A 24,275-nucleotide genomic window follows, 5' to 3' on the forward strand; every position below is an offset into this window, starting at 1 on the left:
GGATGCGCACCCGACAGAACTTTTTTGCACTCTAGGATCATGCCCGGGGACTTGATTCTTCGTAGGGTGACGTTGTTTTGCCATCGGCAGTTAACCAGCAAAAGTTGGGCACGTTACTTATTATCCCTTAAGCGTTGAAAACTTATCGAAGAAAACAAGCCTTGGTACAAATGTATCGGATGACCCATGAAGACTTGCAGCAAAACTTCGGCAGAGGAAAACGTTCGAGTGGCACAACTTGAGTCTACGCACGGATTGCAAGCATCCGTACCTAGACTCTGGGGCTACTCCCATCGGGAGCGCTTGACGCGCACCCGATAGAAGAAGATGATGCTGATACAAGATGAACAAAAACAATCAAGGAGAAGAACATTAGGTGGAGGCATGCTTTAGTCTCTACCCGAACTATCTTCGGCTAGACACTCGGGGGCTACTGACGTGGGCATTACCCTTCGGGTAATCGACATTGCCCTACCCTATACGATCTAGCTGGAGGCCCATGAAGGTATTCAATGACAAGATGGACCACTTGGATGGCGCAGCGGAAGATTCCTTGGCAGGCAAGACAAGGAAGGAGCCGAACAAGGAAAGTTTAGAGATAGAACTACTGTAAACCTAGTCGTACTCGGTTAGATCTCTTGAGACTTGGCCTCCTATATAAAGGCCAGGAGAGGGGCTGCCGAGGGACACGATCAATCTTAGCAATCTTAGCCACCAGAAGTTTAGAGCTAGGTCGCCGCAGCACTTAGCCTCTCGACGAGATCTCAGCCGAACCCTTCGGCACCCCATTGTAACCCAATATTCTCATAATCAAGATCAGACAGGCAGGACGTAAGGGTTTTACCTCATCGAGGGACCCGAACCTGGGTAAATCGCTCTCCCCGCTTGTCTGTGAACCGATGTCTCGTGTCAGCTTACAGGATTCCATCAACCCTAAGCCCCTATCGGAGGGCATTGCCGAGGAGCACCCTCGACACCCGTTTTTGAAGTTTCCAGACCGAAGACTCCGGCCTCCCCCAAGGCCGGAGACTCCGGTGAAGTCTTGGGACCACCAAACTCGAGTTTTTGGCCCATGTGCCTCACGCTCAGAATGGGGGTCCGGGAACTTGGCCAGGGACTTGGCCGGAAACTCCGGGTTTGGGTAAAACACCGGAGACTCTGGTGTCTTTACACTGGAGACTACAGACCCAAATTCCTGCAGCCGTTACTTTTGTGTGTGGGGTATAAATAGCCTTCTTCTTCCCCAAAATCTGGTTGCTTCTCTCACTATCTCTCTCCTCCATTATTGACTTTGAGAACCTTGCCCTAGTTCTTGATTCCTCCCATGACTCTTGCATATTCTTGAGGGAAAAGAAAGAGGATATCTAGATCTATATTTCCGCCAATTAAATCCCTCTCTTTGTGAGGGGAACCCTCTCACTCTAGATCTTGGAGAATTTGGTGTTCTTCTACTTTGTTCCTCCTCCCTTATTCCCCCAGTAGCTTTTGTAGCTTTGTTGGAATTTGGAAGTGAAGGACTTGCCATTGCATTTGGTGCATCGGTTTGAGTTCTCCGCGGTGATATATGAAGGTGAAAAGTTCGTGAGTATATTACTTCGGGAACTTATTCCCGGAGCTTGTTCCTCTTGTGTCTTTGGACCCTAGACGGCTTAGTGGTCTGTGTGATGTTCTTGGGGACTCCAATTTAGTTGTCGAGATTCTTCAAGGGCAAGGCCTTTGTGGCGATTTATTGAGATCCTCCAATTAAGTTGTGGAGATAGCCCCATGATTTGTGCCGGTTCGGTGACCACACTGAGGTTCCATAGTGGATCGAGGTCTTCCCCTTTAGTGGGAAGGGTCGAGGAGAATACGGTGAGGCCTTCGTGGCGTTTGAAGTGATTTGTCCTCCACACGGCTCCAACGGAGATTAGCACTCGCAAGAGTGTGAACATCGGGATACATCATTGTCTCCGCGTCACCTCGGTTATTCCTATACCCGAGCTCTTTACTTATGCACTTCACTTTGTGATAGCTTTCGTGCTTGAAGTTATAAATCTTGCTATCACATAGTTGCTTGTATTGCTTAGCATAAGTTGTTGGTGCGCATAGGTGAACCCTAGTTATATAGGTTTTGTGCTTCACAAATTAAACGCTAGTTTTATTCCACATTTGTTAAGCCATATTCGTAAAAGTTTTAAACCGGCTATTCACCCCCTTCTAGGCGGCATCCATGTCATTTCAACATGCATGCTTGAAATTGGGGGAAGTTGAGACTAGAAGGGAGGGAGGGTTGAATAGGAGCTACATAATTTTTAGCTTTTTCAATTTTTATGTTGTTTGCGGAAACGTAAAGGTGAAAGCTTGTGAATGGATGATCCTATATGCAATGCAAACGAGAGAAAAGGAAACACAAGAAGCAAATCAAGGGTAAGGGGAAGTGGTACAGCCGGGGTAATGAGCGGAGACGAGGCGCGATGTGTTTCCCGTAGTTCCCTCCACAAAAGGAGGCACGTCTACGTCGAGGAGGCGTGGAACCACAAAGTTGCCAACCGCCACAAAGGCATCAACTTGTTCCTCGTGAGCACACAACAAAGGTGTACTCACTTTCTCCACTAAGCAAGGCCGATCGAGGCGACTAATCTCCACACAAGGTTTGGGCATACTCCACAAAGGACGAAGGCTCCCAACAACATCATGAACTAGTCACAACAAGATCTAGCTTCAAGATGCTCTCAACAACAAGGATCCCCACAAAGGAGATCTAGGGTTTTCAACTCCACAAAGGAAAAATAAAGGGATCACAAAATTTATTTGGTAGATAGGTAGATCTAGCCCTCCTCCTTCTATTACAAAAGTTTGGGGGATTTGGTTGGCTAGGGAGGGAGATCCACGTGATTGAAGCTCAAGAACTATGGAGGAGAGATAGTGTTCTTCATCTTGGCAGATCTGATCCGAGGAGGAAGAAGGCTCCCCTTTTATAGCCTGTACGGGCCCTTGGAGCCATTAAAACGTTGGGGGGGGGGGGAGGGGGGATGATCCGCTCTTGGCGATGAAGAGGCTGGGGCGGATAATCCAGCCACCCCTTGATATTGGGGAATTTCCGGGGGCGGATGGAAACTCCATCCGCACTGGTTTCTGCGAGCTTGCGAAAGCACGATATTGGGGCTGGAAGTATTTTTCGTCCACGGGGTGGATGGAAAATACTTCGCCTCACCCGTTTTTTAGCGAGCTTGCCATCTCTCTATTGTCGGGCCAGATGAAAATCATGTTCGGGGGCGGATGGAAATTGCATCCGCCCCTATCTCTAGCAGCATCCATTGTAGGCATTTTTGATATAAGGGCCAGATGATCCAGCCTACTGAAAAATCCATGAATTTTCTTCAATCCTCTTCTCTCATATACTTCTCTTCAACAAGTCCTCTTCCACCAATATGAAAGATCAAATATCCAATTAAAGAAACCAAACATTAGACCATATGAAAAGGTGGGTCATCATCCGTAGTGCTAAAATTGATTCCTACACACTCTAGCACATACGGTCAAATTCTTATTCGAGTGTTGTTATCAAACACACAAAACTGTAGAGATAGACCATGCTCTTTCAATGGTTGTAAAATTTCAATAAAAAAATCCATTATACTTTGGCCTACACAAAAATATAAATTATGACGACACTGGTGATTTTGAAAATATGTACTATTCACCATTCTCAGATCTATAGTTTATTTTTTGTTTTTTGACTAGACCACAATATAATGTACTTTGCATTAAATTTTATAGACTTGAAGTACATATCCCCGGCTACATCCAGACTTTCTTTGAAACATCAAAATATGGTTTTAAAAAATTAGAAAAACAAGCTACTTATGGAACCATCCTCACAAACGTCGGCACTCGAGTTAGACATACTTATAAGAGAGACTCTTCTATGAGTTTTATAAGTATAACCCTTGGCTCGTCACCATGAGTTAAATGAGCCGAGCCGAGCTAAGACATATGTCTATAGAATAGATCAATGAACTAATTTTCTCTGCGATCAAAATCGTTCATCCAATCAGGTAGCATGTTGTACCTAATCCTAAGCGCACCAGTCCAACTAATGAGAAGCATATCATTCATGCGTCAGGTCATACATTTCCTGCACGGGTTAGCAGTGGTAATAGCGGTAGCAACTTAGGTCGAGCGATCGCTAGACCCTGTCATATGGGGTCCTCCGCCAATGCCAGGGAGTGGAGATGGAAACGTCCACCGGTGCGATCAAGCATGCCAAAGTTGAGCGGATGCCGCAGCAAGCAACCGCCTCGCGGCGGCTCGTTCCTGCGCTACGATGGGAAGCCTCACCATTGCAGATATATGCATACGTGATACTCACCTTCACCGAGGCAGAATAGTTCACGAGATCTAGGTGATGCGAAGCCATAAACGTAGCAATGGCAGAGGACAGTTTAAATTTTTGGTATGGCGAAGACAAAGACATACACTTAGGACGTGGGAGAGGGCTATTGCCCCCCCCCCCCTCCCACCAGATGTAATCTATGATACATTTGATTTAAATTTGTCTAAGAAGAATATGCAAATTTTAATTCAATTTTCCACTACAGTCGAGCAACCAAATTTAATTAACATGAAATGGTTGTGTATTTGACCAATTATTGTATTTTAGATTAGCCCATATATATTTAATTCAAGAGTGAATTCCATGTTTTACCCTCGAGTTTGATCTTTTTGACACTAATTACCCTATTTAGCAAATTTTCATTCTATTTACCCCATTTAGCATAAGTTTTGCTAAATTTTACCCCCTCTAAAATTTTGTGACCATTTTAACTGCTAAAAAAGCTGTCAGGTACACATATGGACCACATAGGAAGATTTGCTTCTTGGTTTCCTCCTTACGGTTCTTTTCTGGGATTGGAGGGACTAATATACAATGTTCATATCTTGATATGTATGCAAACTGGTGCTTAGCTGCAGCATGCAGTAGTGTGCTAGTTACTTTGGCCAAATACATGTTGCCGGCGTTGAGAACGACTCTGATCCCACGACACGTTTAATGGCATTCACAAAGGTAGCTTGTTGCCAGCGTTGCTACAGAATCAGAGACCCTTTTTTCCCATTCATCGGCAAATATAATCCCTATACGTTTAGAAATACTATCATGTCTCACGATCTACACACCTAATCCACCTACCAAAATACTTATACTGGAGAGACAACTGAATGGACTAAACTAAGAAAGTGGGAGAACAATGGTCATGACACACCGCTCAAAATGCTCGCAAAATTTTAGAAGGGGTAAAAATTGGAACAGCTTTTGCTAAATGAGGTAATTAAAATGAAAATTTGCTAAATGGGGTAATTTGTGTCAAAAGTGCGAAACTAGAGGGTAAAAACTGGAATTTACTCTTAATTCAATAATATTTAGTATAAATCGGAAAGCTCATATTGCTCATACATGCATAGCAAGAGGCGAGACAAAAATTTACTCCTACTTTGTTAGTTTGGTGGGAATTGGACCATAGAAACTCAATTTGGAACGAGGGCTATACATGGCTCGTTCTAAAACAATAAATCAAAAAATGGCATTTCAAAGTTTTTTTTAAACAGATTTTGTTGCAGGTAAGTACGTATCCTGCAAGCATGTAAAGTTTCAATATAAATTTTATTATACTTTGGACTACATAAAAGTATAAACTGACAATTTTAGGGATTTTGAAAATGTGTATTGTTCACTATCCTCAGATCTATAGTTTTCGTCATTTCTGTGTCTACCAGAGTATAATGTACTTCACATTAAATTTTACACACTTGTAGTATATATACCCTAGTTACATCTCGATTTATTTTTAGATCTTCTTGAAACTTCACACTATATTTTTATTTTTATATAGAAACCGAGCTACTTATAACCCATCCTCACAAGGGAGACTCTTCTCTCAGTTGCATAAGTATGATCGTCGGCTCGTCATCACGAGTTAAATGAGCCGACCTGAGCTAAGACAAATGCCTCTGGAATAGATCAATCAATCATTTTTTCTTTGATCAAAACTGGTCCATCTAATTAGGTAGCGGGTTGTACATAATCCCAAGAGCATCAAATCCAACTACTTAGAAGATTAATCTGCAGGCACCAGTTCATACATTTCTTCAACTTAGGTCGGGCAATCACCAGATTGTTTGGTTCACGAGAATAGAAAAAACACAAAATTTGTACTACTATTTTGTGTGTGTGCAGAGTTCTACTAATAAATATGGTCTAGTACAAGTTTAAAGAAAATAACAGAGGGTTGTGAAAGTATAAATTCATGACAAATAACATAGCTGATTATTTCATCTTAATCTTCTCTTGTTTCTTGTTCAAGGAATCCATTTTAGCACAAGCGAGACCACGGAAAGGACATTGTAGCAAGCAGTTCTCTCCTCTATTGCTCCCGCTGAAATACATCTTTTTCTCCTTGATATCGACACATGAGATCCTCATAGATTTTCTTTTACAAAGTTACCAAGATAAAGCATGTCACCGAGAAATTTCAAGAACATTGCAGAGCACACCCTTACGGAAGTGGTTTTCTTGAGGCTCAGTGCACCAAAATATCTCAAACGTGACATATTTACTAGATGGACCGTGCGCGCGTTGCTGCGCCCGTTTTGTACAGCGACATTTTTTTTTGTTTGCGTTTGTGCATGCCCCAGCTTGATCCTGAACTTGTTACCAAATGGTGCGGAGACCTCACACCTTTGCCTCTAGTTAAAATCAATAACCACATTTCTGTATGATTAGGTGCCAAGTCATTTAGTTTGTTGGAAGGAACGAAATTTTTTTTTTGTCTAGCATGTTCAAATTCTAAAGTTTATGGTAACGCCAAATTTTAGTTATATTTTTCATGATAGCATCATTCACAGCGGGGTAGGTCGACTTCTCTTGCAAATATCCTGAGAAGATCAAATGGCAGAAAAAATGATAATGAGTACACATATATTTCTCTTCGTGGGATCGATCCATAGATGAAAGAAAACAATAATTTATCTACAAATATTAGAATGAATACTCCATGAAGTATTGGATACGGAATCAAACTTCTAGGGGCTCCAATATTAAAATGACGTAAGAAAGGTCAATCCTTATGGCTCAAGCAATAAAATGGCAAGGTTTGAAAACACATTAGACCGAGGGTGAGCCAAGTTCTTCGAAGTATGTATATACTGCATCAGTTTTCTGCAATAAGCTGAAAATAGCAGAACCCGCTGAACAAATAACTAAGTGACACAATGCATGGCATAATAGCAAAATTAGGGGCTAACAATTGTGAAAGTGACATCAATATGCATGTAGAAACATTGGCTTATCATATTCACCATTGCCTGAATTTGGTTACTGATGTCATCGTCTCTTGGCTCCTCTTACCTATGACCTTCCCATTTCTGTAGATCTTGTGGTTGTTCTTTATATATTATTATGCTGTTTGCAAAGTTATAAAGACAGGAGATGCAAAATCAGTAATTGGATTCCCATATTTGATAAGAAAATAAATATAATAGCCAAAACATATGACGAAGCTTCTAACCTATTTTGCAAAATTACAAACAGAAGATTGGTATGCACAGATCTGTAGTTTCTATGCTCATTATGCAAAATTATAAATATAAGATTGATATGCATAGATCTGTAATAACTGGACCTTTAAATATAGAAGGCATAAGAGCATGAGCATGATATCTGACTGTACCTAACCTCCTTATATCTACGATCAAACATGATTAGTTATGGGAAATTTAGGAGTGGTTCCAACTTTATGTGGACACACAAAATTTAGCACACCACCTGAATATTGGTACAAAAAATAGGGGAACTATGAGGCTTCTAGCATACTAACTAATTGCAATTGAACATGACATGTGAATTTAGGAGCAGTTTTACTTTTTTATGGACATGAAACTACAAAAGGAAGGCAACATATAACCTGAATTTTGCTATACCAAAGAGAGTAGGGAGGGTAGGAACTATCAAACTTGACGGGTACATGAACAAAATTTTGATGGGTAAACCGTGTAGTAATAACCACTAAGCTTCCTCCAACCAGAATGCAGTAAACATGCAGCTATTTAACTTTCACTAAACATATGATTATTTCTGTCACAATCTGATTCAATTATCCAATGTCAGTGTAATATTAAAAATTCATTCAACTTAAAAAACATCATACTTCGAACAAACAATCAGGAAACTTGAAAATTGTGGAGAACAAATCAGGCTTGTTTTCGTATCAGCTGCACATTGTTTATCTCAAGTCATTAGCAGGTCAACTTATTTGCCTATAACCTACATAATGAAAAACTCTAAGAAGACATGCATAAGGGATACTTGATCCATAATTCCATATACAATAAACCATGGTTTAGCATCAGATATTAGTGAAGTAGAAAGACTAAAGGGATTGAGGGACTACTGAAAATAACATGAATCGAGGTTGCATATTTCTATATCGACAGTGCACATTAATTCAGATATCATAGCAGGAAAAAGAAGAAATAATTGTATTACTCGTTGGTTTGTTACAGCGTCAAGCCGAGAATTGAAGATTTGTTCATATCCATAGCATTGTTGGTGAGAACATCGCACAGGACCTCATATATATATGGCCAACAACATGACCAAAACGAATTCTGGTACACCTGCTACAAATTATGACGGAACAAGAAGGATGCATACTGTGGAAGTTATAAGCTGTTTACAATGATTTTGAAAACGACGTAAATCTCTCTCCGCATTCGCGTAGCATAAAATCAATTATTTTCCCTAAATTTACAAATATTATTATTGAAAAAAATAAAGACTGCACCTACCATGTGGCTGAGGTAACCTTAGCTTTCTCTAGTAATAATATTCCCCTGAATTCCTTAACAACAAACTCAGTGCTACATGGCATAGGCATACTCTAAATTCTTTGCAACTTCTAGAACAGCTACGGTTTTTTCTGATGTACTTTAATTGGCTTCGTTAGTGTAATGACTGCTACTTCCCAATGAAAATGAATGATCTTAGTTCTCTTGCTACCTTGTTGGGTGCTATACACAGTTTTTCTATTTTTATTTATTTCTTTTATTCTGATCCCGCACCTTATAGGCTTTACTGCAAAAACCTGAATCACCCAGCCCGCACTAGATGTTGAACAACGACTGGACGACAAAAATTTGGTGGACTCAACCAACCCACTTTGCTGATTCCAGACTTCAGAGGACATCCTCGTCCCCCCAAAAAGATGCTCAGCATCACCCAGGAATCAAGAACTGGAGTTTTCTGTGCAGGCAAAAACAGAAGGAGCTATGACAAACCTGGATGGGAGTCTTGCTGCAAGGGCGCATCAGCGGCGGGTAATCAGCAGAGAACTCTAGGACCGAGACGAAGTCGCTCCGGTGTGCAGCAACGCCGGAGGTAAGCTGAATCGGAGACGTTTTTCCGTGGAATAGAGAAGAGGAAGGGGAAAAGGAGAGTCGTGCAAGAGCAATAGAGCCTGAGAGTTGACTTCGATCAATGTGTTGTAGGCCGAGAGTCGTGCGACAGACTGAGTATTTGATCTCGGAGGAACCGACTTGGGCCCATAGCCAAAGGAACCACCGCCTAAGCGTTGTAGGCCCAGTGAGAGCGACGTCCTGATCAACCACAAGCGCGCGCAACACAGGGAGCTTAGAGCTCTTTAGAGATACTAGGAAGGTTGACGCGGCGACACGCCGCGCCCGTGACAGAGATGCGAGCCATTCAAGGTATGCGCTTCATTATATCTGACAACTGTTTGTTGATTTTGCTGGCCCTGATTGCTTTGTGACATGATCCGTATTTTTGTTTACTTCAGTTGCATATTTGGTGTTTTTGAAAACAAAATTATATTATATGTAAACAATGACAGACAAACAGATCGCAAGAAATACTATGCAGATGCCTCTAAATTCATTTTGCAAAGCAGGCAGTCCACAAATACGTTTTTGGAACCATTTCCATCCCAGAAACCAGAAGCTACTAACAAATGTACATGCTATGTAGGCCCTTCAGCAAATGAAATACGAAGATGTTGTATAGTTTCTTTCCCATGGTCAGACAAATCAGCATATCTTGTAGGTTTTCCTGGTAAAGGTGTCCAGAATTATACCAATCTTTGTCCCTTGTGCTTCTTCCCGGATAGTGAAAATGGTTAGAATCTATAAAAAACGATGCTAGCCATATATCTTGAGGCCATCGTGTAGAAGAAATTTGCTAACCTGAACCCATCACACATTTTAACATATCTGAATTCATAGTCAACAACAACAAAAAGAAATAGATATCCTTCATGGACAACCAATGTTCTTGATTAGTCTAGCAAAAACAAGTGTAAAAGTTCAGAAAGTAGTTAATTTGCAGTGTATTCTTTCCTGATGATTGGTGACTCGTGAGGAAATTCATATCTTTGTACAGTAGTTAAGAACCCCACAGAACTCCGGAGAATATACATGTTTCACCTTGCCGATACCTAGTGTACATCTGCAAGAAAATTAGATAAAGATCAGCTGACACATGTGATGTTCTCATGAATCCCAAATTTTCTTTGCACTTCAGTGTAAACTAATTTTTTGAAAGTAACAAATTGCATCATCTGCTTCCATGAACATGCCCTTGCAAAAAAAGTTAATTGGTAATATACCACTATATATAACTAATACGTTGACGGTTACCTCTCTTTGGTTATTCATTGCATCTCCAATTTTCCATAATGTGGAACCGTTAGCTTCAAGACTTAGGAAAAAATGAAAGGAGAACAAAGGAAGAAACACTTATTTTCGTAAGTTCCAGCAATTGTTGGCTTCCATATATTCGCAGCTAGAACAAATAACATAAAGCCATTTAAGTCTTCTGCGTGAAATGCTAGATTATATGGAGAAACTTTAGAGTAACAGTGATCCCATATCGGCGTATGATAGAGGTGTTAAAAGATGTTTCCACTTAAACTGTGGCATAAATGGGTAAGATGAGATCACCATTTGCATGTAACAATCAGATGAAAATGCCTGCATCAACCAAAGAATAGACAGAAATTCATGAAACAAAGATATGTATATCAGCGGAAAGATGTGTTTGAGTATGAGTGTGTATCCGTGCCGCCACTCGTGGACACAATGTATAACATGTGTGTGCCTATTAAGCTGATACATGTAGTTGCTGCAGTGGTACTTTGTACGGAAATACATATGAGACTAATGTTTTACATAGTGGATATCACATGCAAAATGTTACTTATAGGAGACGGTTTGTTGGTTCTGTCACATAACTTCTAGTCCAAACTTAGGTTGATTACAGTTGATTACCAATACCTCTTCTGTTGGTGTATTTGGAAAAAAGGTCCCAGGGTCTATTTCTTCGGTTGTATATAGCATGTAGTATATGTAATTGTACCGAAGACTGCTACATAGGCAACACACGAGTTTACATTCTTAAGTCGACAGCAACAACTGGCCTCGCCAGCGGCTGAAAGGACCGTGTGCACAGTGCAATCATACTAAAACCTGCAGGAAGAAAATGCACACATTGCAAAACGAAGGGAACAGAACCATAAACCAGAGGATCGTAAACTAACAGCACGTGAACCTAAAATAAGAAGAAAACATGAATCAGAACTGACATAAGCTATACCTATGCTCGACTGTCAGACAGAAGATGCTCAAACAACCTGGTAGATGACTCTGTTCTTGTTATTCCACATGGACTGAAAAGTGAATCACTTAAAGTGGTTGGCCCTCAAATCAAGAAGCATCTGCTAGCAAGACCAGAAGGTCAGGACATACTATCTGTAGTATACAAAATACGGTGAAAGGGGATACATAACATGAAGTCACTATTAGTGAACATCAATTGTATCTCCTGTCCATCATTGCCTAGCCAAATTTACTTCAACATGCAATTCACTCCCAAGAGATGTAGCTTGATGAAATTATGCATGTAACATCAATAGTTTGGGCAGGGTAGTACATGAAACAATTTGAGTTCAAATTATCTGAAACCGTGTGCTAGAAGTTATACCCTGCATTGTGTTCTAATTAGCAGTCAAGCTATTGGTGCATGTGCTGGAAATTATACCTTGCATCGATAAGGTGGATATTTATTCTTGGGTCTTCGGTTTTTTTATGGTATGATATTTGTTAGCACATCCACTAAACCAACATCCTGTGGCATATGACAAAATTATTATTGTATTGATATATTAGATACGGATAATTGGCACTTGGCAGTCAAAGGGGAAAAATAATAATAGGATAGAATGAATATTATAAGTAGCATGCGAGGTAAAAACAATACCAGATAGAAGAGTGATGTCTACTGCAAGTGCTTGGAGAACCTTAAATGGTTGTGCCTTGTCTGCAAGTAGAGGGAAGTTATTAGGCTGTGGGATAATTTATTGGATATTTTAGCGTGTCATTCTGAACAGAAGAAGAAGAAAAGCAAATTCATGCATTTTGAGTAACTATGAGTCTGCAAAATACCATGCACAAAAGTAAAATTTAAGAAACTCACATGTAACTCAAATACTGTAAATGTACAGTGTCAAGCAAATTCATGCATTTTGAGTAACTATGAGTCTGCAAAATACCATGCACAAAAGTAAAATTTAGGAAACTCACATGTAACTCAAATACTGTAAATCTACAGTGTCAAGCAAATTCATGCATTTTGAGTAACTATGAGTTTGCAAAATACCATGCACAAAAGTAAAATTTAGGAAACTCACATGTAACTCAAATACTGTAAATCTACAGTGTCCATGGAGTCTGATAACTCACCTTATGTACATGGAGAGAGGACCAAGGATCCCCATTTAAAATAGACCTCAAGTAAAATTGGAAGAACGTCAAATTCTTGGTAATATTAACACCAATCTTGTCAGCTGTTGAACCAAAAGATGAGTAAATTAGCTAGAACAAAAAGAGATGAAATCAGAGTAACCAAAAAAACTGAACCTTAGTACTTGTGGGACATTCCATCAAACATGTGAGGATCTGTAGCACCACAGTCCTGCTCCTTGTGCTGCACTGCTGCTTGGCTGCCTGCACCTCATAGCTGCTCCCGTCTGAGAAAAAGAGAGAAATGAGTAGGGAGAGAGCAAGAGGAGTTGAGACTTACAAAATGGCAGGGACGGAGGACACGCATCGGCAAAAGCCACAGCACCGCCTGGCCCAGCCGTTTGTGTTCATCGTCGACGCGTACGTGCTGGCGGTGAAGGACGGGCTTGCTGTTGCCCGTGGAGGAGACGCCGGCGGAGGTCAATCTCCTAGTCTGCACTGGCCTGGCCAGGGATGCGCTGGTGGCTGCCTCCACTGGTATCGAGGATGCGCGTGTGGAGGTGGAGCTTCAGTCTGAGGCCGCCCCTCGTTCGCCGCAGCCGCCAGCCGGCCCTCGGACGCCTCCAGCCGGCTGCCGCCTCCAGCAACGAACACGTCCGGCCGGCTGCCGGGGCGTCCATGGCGACCCATGGCACATCCTCCCGGAACGGCCTCGCGACCCATCGACTCGTGCTCGTGGCGGCCAACGGCCGGTCTGGCTCCGTGTCTAGTGGCACTCCAACCTCACCGCTGATCCCACGCACGCATCCATCTCCACGCTCTCCCTCGTCCCTTCTCCGGCCGATTTTGAGGAAAAGGAGGAGGAGAAAGCCATGTGAAGCGGCATCGATGACAGGAGAAGAGAAGAAGAAAAGTGGGGGCCAAAAAATTCGATGGGATCGTGGCACCGCTTGACTCTTGCCGCTTTGACCGAACCGACTAACTGTAGACCTCTTTGTATACACGGTGATATTCTATACGTGGCTTCAAACGATTGGATAAAAAGCAACCATCAACAGTATCCAAAATTTTATGGTTTTAGCAAAGGGGGTCAGCTTTTATATAGGTAATAATAACTAGTAATGTGGCACGTGCAATGCACGTGTATTTTGCAGTATATCCCAACTCCAATACACATTTATCTGTATGCAAACTATGTATGTGGTATTATTATAATAATATCCCTATTGCAATAAGGAGTATTTAGAAGTAATTATCAATTATGCATGCTCAACGATTGAGTTGTCCATACGCTCTACCGATTTAAGTTTGGTCCAAGGCTAATAAAACTCATAACTCATTCGCAAAAAAAAAAAAAAACTCATAACTAATTACACTGGGATAGGAAAACTACATCACTTATAGTTTCGGGTTACAATCATCCTCGTCCAAAAATGAAAAAATATTAACAAGAAAAGATGTCATAGTCCGATGTGGAATCCGAACATTCAGAAATTATTTATTCATAACTTTGAAAATCATTTGGATTTGTATCTTGAATTAAGATACTACACATCGCATCTAAGCTGAGTTAAAGAGTGTCTCAATACAAATCGATCAAGCATCCATATGGGCAAATAGCTCATGATCATTTGAATCCGATAGCTAAATCATATTAATGTTTTTGGCGACAAATACATGAAACAACATGAACTCCAGGAGTAAGCATATCTCAGAAAATCCAAGAGATATGCGAGCATCCTTCCATATCCACCCGACAACAATATTTTAGTACTCGTAAACATCCATGTAATATCAAAATTATTACCATTATTCACGCACTTGTGTAGGTCACATGTCACATTTTATTGATTTACAATAACATTTACATTGTAATAAGCAAAGGCAAGAGAAAACCAGGGAGACCCCGATGAGAAGGAAAACTAATTGCGAGCAGTCAATGAAATTGCTGCTGTAGCCGTAGCAGAGAAGGCGGTTTGATTCATGCAGTAGCACTTATCGTTGCTGATGGATCAGTTAATTTTCCTTTTAAGAAAAGATGATGGATCAGCTTGCTATTACAATATCTATATTCATCACATGCCTTGCGCTGTCCCTCTACAGCAGCATTCCGACAGGGTCTCTCACTCTGCTTGCCAATAAAACTAACCGAGAAGCCGGCATCTCAACTGCAGATTAACCACGATGAATCATGTGATCTCTATCAAGCATTCAAGCTAGTTATTGTCAAATAAGAAAACTAAATGAAAGGAAAGGGATATCTTTCAGGATCTCTTGAGACAAGTCCACAGGAAAGGACTTTCCTACCCAGAATTACAGTCAGGGTCATGAACGATAACTGCAAAAATGGAAGAGGTGGATTGACAGTAGTTAATGATGCACTTGGTAGCATCCGGCTACTTCTAAAGCAGGCCCTATAATAGAAGAGGATGACCGAGGATTCATTTTCCTTCTTCCATCTACACACTTAAACATGCAATGATTGAACAATTGGATTTGATGCGCTCTTCCTCAATGAATTTAAAAAAGGACCTGAATATTATCAAATAGTGCTAATCAGATTAGGATTTACTGAAAGAACTTTCCCTATCAAAGACCAGCTATTAACTTATAATGAAAATATAAATAAGGCCATTTAAGTTGTAATGCAGTTCAGGTATCATTAGTTTATGCAAGAATATAGTACATGAAACTGAAGCTCTGGCTTCTTGCAGGTGCTAAGGCACTGCGTCGGTTGCCTCTCCATACCGGGACAGCACCTGCAGGCCTAACAAAGCTAGCTGCCTGTAGCCCTGTATAGTTCTTTCTTTTACTTTCTTTTAGTTTTTTCGTAGCTTTGCTATAACCTGTATGCTCCCGCCTTCTCAGCGGTTTTCTCTAATATATAATGATGCACGCCTAGGCGTGTGTTCGAGAAAAAAAAATCATGTTATGTAACAAGAAAGATGCGTACCAGCCCATTAGCAGAGGCCGATTCAGGTAAGTTATTGTCGGCAAATACAGTGACTCTCTTGTGGTTAATGTGGGAGGTTGAATTGTTATGCATACATATTTTCTCATGATGTCGTCGACGGCCTCAGCGGCGCCGTCCTCGACACCAAGAAAAAATAAAAACGTGGTACACTCCAATCTCTGTCTCTCTTTCTCTATGCCCATGGTATCCTTCTATGTATAAGCATGCCATTGGCACAAAATAAGGACGAACAGTCCCTTTACCCATCTTTACCATTTACTGAAGAAAATGCAAAAGTTAATGATTGACACATCTTTACAATTGTATAAAAGAAGACGACTTTGTATTTCATGTTCAATTTGTGTTCTTTCCTCAATTGGGACTTCACTGCCAAAAGCCGTTTTATATCCTTCTTTTGATCTGCACTAAGGCATCAATACTTGAGAGCAAAAAATTGAGAAATAAAATTAACAACATGCTCCATACTATACTTTTACAATATTCAGGTAATATTACTCCATCTGATTCAAATTAATTAACTGAGGAAGTAGATATTTTGGTTCAGGCTGAGATAGAACATTTTAATTCGTGTATTTTATACGCAAAAGAAGCTCACTCTATCCGGCAACAAAAAGGAAATATTTCCTAATGCTATTATATGCATAAGCCTTAAATAAAACATTCCTTTGTTTGGGGCACCTGGTTTTGTGGCATCCAACCAGTCATTAGAGATGTGCTCAATAGCATGACAAGCTCGACTGCTTGGTGCTTTTTTGACGTCAACAACTTGCTTGCTCCTAATTGGAACAAAAGATACATATCTCGCGTGCAAGATTGAGATAAACCATGAACATATATTGGAATTGGGATGGACCAAGAACTGACTATATGCCCTAAATATGAACATGGAGAACTGCAGCTTGTCAATAACTAACATTCTAATTGGCATTGCAATTTTCCAACAAAAAATAAGAAATAACTACGAACAAATCGGAATAACTGAAAATGCTAAATGCAGTAATAGTTAACTGGCTCATGCAAAACCTTTGCAAGATTATAATTGAATAGGTCTCAAGAATAATTAAAGAAGTCAAATGCACTAACAGTTATAGGCCTAACCAAAGCCTATCAGTAAAGAATATTCAGAAAGCAGAAAGAAGCATCCTGCCAACGTATCAGAATTCTGAACTGGTACGTGTAAACTGCGTAGTCCGTGAAATTCACTAATCTATGCATCACTCTCGCGGTCTTGGGGTCTTGCCTGACTATATGACCTTGTTGCATGCAACAAACCGGGTCAAACATGATGAACATGTCAGGATAAATCAATGCAAGAAATTAACTGATGCTAGATTTGTCATGTAATGCATAATTGATTGCCAAGCAAGAAAGAAAACAGAGCTTCAAGATCAGATCATTTGAGTACCTTCATGTGTTAATAAATTACTGTCAAATATGCATTAGAACAATTAGATTATTTCCTAGCAATGGGAGAAACTGTAAATAATTATCTTTACATATCCGATTTGTGGTAGCATTGACCAATTGGTACCAGGTTATCGAACCAAGATCGAGGCACTACGGCAAAGAGGACGAAGTGAGTATTATGATGGAGGGACGTGAGAAACTCTGACCGGTTCGCGGCGCCACATCCTGGTGTACCCCGTTTGGGTTCCTCATCGGCGCCGGATCGAGAAGAAGGGCAATGGCATCAGCTGCAGTAGACGGCGAGGACGGTGGGTGGTTTGACCACCGCAACCGCGGGTCGAGAGGAGCAACCGCCGGTGGCCTCGCCGAGGGAACGCGTGGGCCAGCAACGCCTCCGTCTCCTGTGACGTTGGCGGCGGCGAGCGATGGCAGATCACCAGGTTGTGCAAGGAGGCGGTGGTGGTGGGCAGTTAGAGCGCACCAGGCGCATCTGAGGCATTCCTGCTGGAGGTTGGGGAGGGTGTTCATGGACGCCATGGAGGCGTTCGTGCTGGTGGGCGGTTGGGGATTTGCGTGTGAGTGGATCTGACATGGGAGCGGAGCGGGGCGGGGTTAGTTTCCTTCTTTTACGGGACCTCGATGTGTTAAGCGCTCAACGCGTTGAGCGTTCAACATTGAGCCAATCTTGACCGTAAATTGATCTAGTTTAATGGCTGAGATGTTTTGGATCTCCGGCTCTCTCTCTTTTTATATTAGTGGAGAAGTGGAGATTGAAGCATGTTAGCCTGCTTTGAGAAAAGTACCATCCTCAACCATGCAAATGGACCAATTTCGACTACCTAGCCACACTTGTCAATCAATTCACTATGTGTGTCTAAGGGTTTACAAATAGTTAATACCTCAAGGCCAAAATGTATTATTGTCTACGTGTCAAAATCTAAGCATATTTTTATACAATGACAATAGTATATTTGGTCAGATTTATGATCATAGTATGAAGTTCACACCACAAAAATCAATAAAAGCTTAAACTATATATACTTGATAATAAACATTAGTGAACAAATACGTGTGAATGATCTTTAAACCCTAGTTTCCAAATCTTAGACCTCACAAGGAGCCTGTTGTACATAAAAGTGTGCAGCCTGGTGATTTTGCCCACGCGAGGGATGTAATTTAATCAACCTTCAACACTTACGGCTAAAGTTAGGCACGTCTTTATTAAGTCAAGGGCAACATCATTTTACCTCCATACCAGATTAATGGACAATTACGTATTTAGAGAAACAAGGTTAACTATAAATTTGGTCAACAAAATATGAGATATATGCCATAAAAATTATACCACTGAATTCGTATTCAAAAAATGTTTTCAATGATATAATTTTCGTGATGTATATCTTAAATTTTGTTGACTAAATTAGTAGTCAAACTTGTTTCTGGAAGTGCGTAATTGCCCTTTAATCTGGTATGGAGGTAGTATGTATAATGGTAAAGTAATCCTAGGTTGTTGTTGTTGCTGTTGCTAAGACTCAGTTCTTCTCGTAATTAATGTGCCATGATTTAATGAAAACAATGGCATTGGTGCCATGTATCAATCTGATAATCTCCGTGAATTGCCACATGGTGAAACGGCCACACGCAGTATTGGCACGCAATCCTCTCGGAGGGACAAATTAAAATGAGTTGGTTGACTTGGCAAAGGAAACGTTTGGGAATCCCGTAGCCTAGATAGGTTGACTTTCTCTAGTTTAAATCAAGAGACAAAGAATTCAACTTGCTTGACTTTTGGTGATTTTATTTGGACAGCTGTTAATTAGTTCAATTTTGAATGTGATAGCTTGCCAAAACTTTATGTCTGATATACAAGTGGATACAGCAAAAAGGTTTTAGAAATTTTATGTCGATTGTTATACAAAAGGGCTACATAACATCCAACATTTTCAGAAATGTCATATCATCCTCGATATATTTGAGTTGTTATGGACCAGAGTATTTGAACAATATACAACTCCTCATGTGTGAACCAATTTTATTGATACGCCTATTGCCAACTCTTCCCTGCCCCCGCACCCTGTCGAGAAAAGGGGCGACCAAGGAGGAGACAGCGTTGCCGGCGGCGGCTCTGGTGACCCCTCTCCTCCGCGGGCCTCGGGCTCGCTGGGGGTTAGGGGGTCGCCGTATCCGCCGTGTGGCTGTGTATAGAGGATTAGTCTTCTGTCTTAGAGTTTGGCCGGCCATCGTTCTCCCTCGGTTGGCGATGGCGGTGGCGTTCAATAAGCTGGCAAGGCCTTGTGTAGTTTTCCTGGCGAGGCCTTGTGTAGTTTTCCCACCATATCGAGACCCCATTGAGCAAAGGGCCAAGACAGCGGTATTGGCATCAGCTCTGCTGCCGGAGAATGAGGCCTTGCAGCAAATCTCTGGCACGCGTCGCAAGTTCGCACTATTTCCTTCGCATCCTCGATTGCTGTCAACCAGTAAAACCCTGCTCTAAAAACCTTGGCCGCGATAGCTCGGCTGCTTGCGTGATGACCGCATACTCCTTCGTGTACTTCCTTCAGAATTACCCTTCCTTCTTCGGGTGTGACGCACCTTTGTAACACACCCGAAATACTTCGCTTGTACAAATCTCCTTTGACCACAGTGAAGGCTTTGGAACGTCTAATAACTCGCCTTGCTTCAACTGGATCGTCAAGTATTGTTTTCCTTAGGATGTATGATATGTACGTCTGCATCCATGGGATTTGCACCATCATTACTAAATCCTGTTCCTCTTCTTCTTCGAGTGCTTCTTCCGTGGCTTCCGGGGGTTTTTCATATTTCTCCTTCTTCTTTGATTCTTCGGCTTTGTAGATCTCTCTGTTATCTCCTCCTAGAACACGCCTGGTGGAATCGCGAGACACTGCGACCCGATGTTTGCAAGAACATCGGCTTCATCATTGCTTAACCTACTGATGTGGTTTACCTCGCATCCGTCAAACATTTTCTCCAGCTCGTTATACATTTCCTTGTATGCCACCATGCTATCATTGACTGCATCACATTGGTTCATTACTTGTTGAGCCACTAATTGTGAGTCGCCAAAGATTTTTAGTCGAGTTGCGCCACAAGCCTTCGCCATCTTCATCCCATGTATAAGAGCTTCGTATTCTGCCTCGTTGTTAGACGCGTTTGGGAACATCATCCGTAAGACATATTTTAATTTGTCGCCTTCAGGTGATATGAGTATCACGCCTGCTCCAGCTCCCTCTAACCTCTTGGATCCATCGAAGTTCATAGTCCAGGTTCTCGATAAATCTGGGGGTCCTGTATTTTGCAGCTCCATCCACTCTGCGATGAAATCTGGCAGAATTTGCGACTTTATTGCTTTTCTTTTTTCATACGTGATGTCCCGAGGAGAAAGTTCTATTCCCCAAAGGGAGACACGACCTGTAGCTTCTGGATTGTTTAGTATATTGGATAGAGGCGCCTCGTTGACAACTATTATCGGATGCGCCGAAAAATAGTGCCGTAGTTTTCTTGCGGTTGTAAACACTCCGTATGCTAGCTTCTGGTACTGCGGGTACCGCTGTTTTGAAGGTGATAAAACTTCACTGATGAAATATACCGGTCTCTGTACTCCATGGAGTTTTCCTTCTTCTTCTCTTTCGACAACTAGCGCCGTGCTGACCACCTGGGGTGTAGCCGCAATGTATAACAGGAGGGGTTCCTTCTCTTTTGGCGCCACCAAGATTGGTGGTGTCAAAATTGTGCGTTTAAGATCCTCGAAGGCTCTATCTGCCTCTTCGTTCCACTGGAATTTCTCTCCTTGATTGATTAAGGCGTAGAATGGTAACGCCTTTTCTCCCAGCCTGGCGACGAATCTGCTTAAAGCTGCGACTCGCCCGGTTAACAGCTGTATTTCTTTCAACTTTGTTGGCTTCCTCATTGTTATGATAGCTTGGCTTTTTTCGGGATTAGCTTCAATCCCTCTTGCTGAGACTAGGAACCCGAGAAGTTCCCCTGCAGGGACGCCAAAATAACACTTCGTCGGATTCAACTTGAGACAAAACTTGTCGAGGTTGTCGAAGGTTTCCTTCAAGTCCTCGATTAACGTTGCCCCCTTTTTTGATGTTATGACGACATCGTCAATATATACTTGTACGTTTTTACCAATCTGTGTTGCTAAGCACTTCTGCATCATCCGCTGATATGTTGCTCCCGCGTTTTTCAGACCAAAAGGCATTGTTCTATAGCAGAATACGCCGTAAGGTGTTATGAACGCTGTTTTAACCTCATCCTCTTCTTTCAATCTGATCTAGTTATAACCAGAGTATGCATCCAGGAAGGAAAGACGTTCACATCCTGCCGTGGAGTCGATGATTTGATCGATCCTTGGGAGGGGAAAATGATCCTTTGGACAGTGTTTGTTGAGACACGTAAAGTCGATACACATGCGAAGGACTTTAGTGTTTTTCTTCAGGACCAGCACTGGGTTTGCTACCCATGTGGCCTCTGTGTGCAGCTCCTTAATGAAACCAGCTTCTCTTAGTCGATCAATTTCTGACAGCATAGCTTTGCGGTTTGACTCCGAAAAATGCCTGAGAGGTTGCTTGATTGGTCTCGCTATTGGATCCAAGTTTAGGTGGTGCTCGGCAAGTTCCCTGGGTACTCCTGGCATGTCAGCTGGACACCATGCGAAGATTTTCCAGTGCTCACGGAGGAACTCGACGAGCGCGCTTTCCTATGCGAGGTCCATGTTTGTCGCGATGGACGTCGTTTTCTTTGGATCTGTCTGGTGGATCTGCACCTCCTTGGAATCTTTTGTTGTGTTGAAAGTTGGTTCCTTGTTAGGTCTCCCTACATCTGGCAGCACATCATAATCAGTCGTAAGCCTTGACGCCATGTACTCTGCTTGCATCCTGAAAGTTTCTGATAGTCGATGAAAATCCTTGTCACATTTATCAGCTAGTGCGAAGCTTCCTTTGACTGTGATTGGTCCCTTAGGTCTAGGTAACCTCCATAACAAGTATGTGTAATGTGGCACTGCCATAAACCTGGCATATGCTGGCCGTCCCAACAAGGCGTGATACTGTGACGGGAAATCCACAACTTCGAACTCCAACCTTTCTATCCTGTAGTTTTCTCGGGTCCCAAATTGAATGTCTAGATTGATCCTTCCCAACGGATAACTCGGCTTCTCTGGTGTGATTCCATGGAAACGCGTCTCAGTTGGTTTTAGATTTGCCAGGGATATGTTCATTTTCCTTAGTGTATCTGCATACATAAGGTTTAAACTACTGCCTCCATCTATGAAAACTCGAGATACATCGAATCCTGCGATCACCGCTGGTAAGATAAGTGCTGACTGCCTTGGTCGAGGAACTTGCTGCGGGTGATCCGCAATTGTGAAGCCAATGTCCTGTCCCGACCAATTTAAGTACTCTATCGTTGGTGGAGGCATCTTCTCTGCCATGAACACTTGCCGCGAGATTACCTTCTGAGCCCTATTAGATGGCCTAGCTTTCTGAATCATCGAGACCGCGCCATTGGAGTTAGGATCAACATATGGAGGTGGTTGTGGTGCTGCCGCTATTCTGAGCTGGTGTCGATTTTCGTCCGTGATCGCGGGAGGAGGTGGTAAGTGGATCTCACTCCTGGGCCCCTGGGGGTTTCTATTTATTGCTTGAGCATTGGCTATCCCTGCAACCCGCAGCATTGCTTGAAAATTGCGACAGTCCTTCTGCAGATATCCTGACTGCCTTTTCCCATTGTTGTCGAGATAAAAATGCATCTGGCATGGCCCGTTCATCATATCTTCGGGAGTTACAAAAGGTCTCTGAAACCTTGACCCGCTATTTTGCCTGTTGTTTTGAGAGTCATCTCTATTGCCGCCTCGCTGCTCATTACTCCTTTGATATTCATCTCTATTGTTTCCTCCAGTGTTTCCCCGAAACCCAGCCGATATTTGGCCAGGAGCATTGTAGCTCGAGAATTGTCGAGGAAATCGCCTTCTATTTTGAAAGTTCCGACTACGGTCCTCCTCTGGTGACCTGTGTCGCTTATTGTGAACATCATCTTCTCCGTCTGCCCATCTGTTTGCTATCTCCATCAATGCTGACACTATCCTTGGGTTGGTTCTCCCCAAGTCTTCGACAAAATCTCCTCGTCGAATTCCTGCCACAAACGCATCTATTGCTCTCTCGTCAGATATATTTTCTGCCGAGTTTTTGATGATATTCCACCTTTGGATCTATTTCCTCATTGATTCATCATGCTTTTGTCGACACGATCTCAACTCTTCTAGTGATGCCGGTTTTTTGCAGGTTGATCGGAAGTTCTTGACGAACACCTCCTCAAAACTGTCGCAGCTGTTGATGGATCCCGGAGGGAGCTTCTTTATCCAGGATCTTGCGGCCCCACTCAGGTGTATTTGAATGCTCTGCATGGCTGTTGCTCTGGTTCCACCTATAAATTTCACCGTCTCAAGGTAGTCGACTAGCCAATCCTTGGGATCTTGCAGGCCATCGAATTTCTTGAAACTATCGGGTAACTTAAATCCTGACGGGACTCGAGTTTTTCGAACTCGTCTCGTAAAACACGGTAGTCCACACATATCTTCTTCAGCAACTTCCGGTGAATACCGATGTTAACTTCTATCTTGTCGCGCTCTATCCACCCTGGCCTGAGTCGCTGTGTCTCTGACTCCACTCGCTCTCGGTGGATCTTGCACTGCTGCAGTAGGTCGCGGACTATTTTGCCTTGCAGTTCCTTCGGGAGGTGTAGCTGCGAACGCTGCTCCCATGGCTCCACATCCTGCCATGGCCATGTTATACAACTCTTCTCTTGGATCTCCGGGAGGTGGCCTGGACGCGAGGATGAAAGCTTGCGTTGCCATGTATCCTGCTTCCGGTGTTTTTGGAATAATATTCCCCCTCGTGTCGATTGACATAAAAGACATATCGAGGTTTTGAATTAAAGTCTCTCTTTCTGCTTCAGGGTTGTTTTGCAGCCGAGATCTTGCTCTCCTTCGAGCGTCTCTATGCATATCTCCCGAAGTTCCCGACTGTCGACTTAACTCGATCGTCGCCTGCTTGATGCGGAAGCTGCCTCCCTTCTTCTGTTCAGA

The 24,275-nt window shown here is 42.3% G+C and overlaps 1 long non-coding RNA gene across 2 annotated transcripts; it reads right to left on the minus strand.

Moving 5' to 3' along the window:
- Positions 1-6,896: 6,896 nt before the first annotated feature.
- Positions 6,897-9,527, minus strand: LOC127335195 (uncharacterized). 2 transcript variants are annotated; one of them, XR_007872638.1, is made up of 3 exons: positions 9,313-9,527; positions 8,522-8,652; positions 6,897-7,438 (listed from the first exon to the last, which is right to left on the minus strand). It is a non-coding gene; the product is annotated as an uncharacterized lncRNA (long non-coding RNA). The 2 variants fall into 2 exon arrangements; XR_011752441.1 differs by having other exon boundaries at positions 6,897-8,652.
- Between the last annotated feature and the right edge of the window lie 14,748 nt (positions 9,528-24,275).

The sequence above is a fragment of the Lolium perenne genome, chromosome 2 (assembly GCF_019359855.2).
Source record: "Lolium perenne isolate Kyuss_39 chromosome 2, Kyuss_2.0, whole genome shotgun sequence".
Taxonomy (NCBI): domain Eukaryota; kingdom Viridiplantae; phylum Streptophyta; class Magnoliopsida; order Poales; family Poaceae; genus Lolium; species Lolium perenne.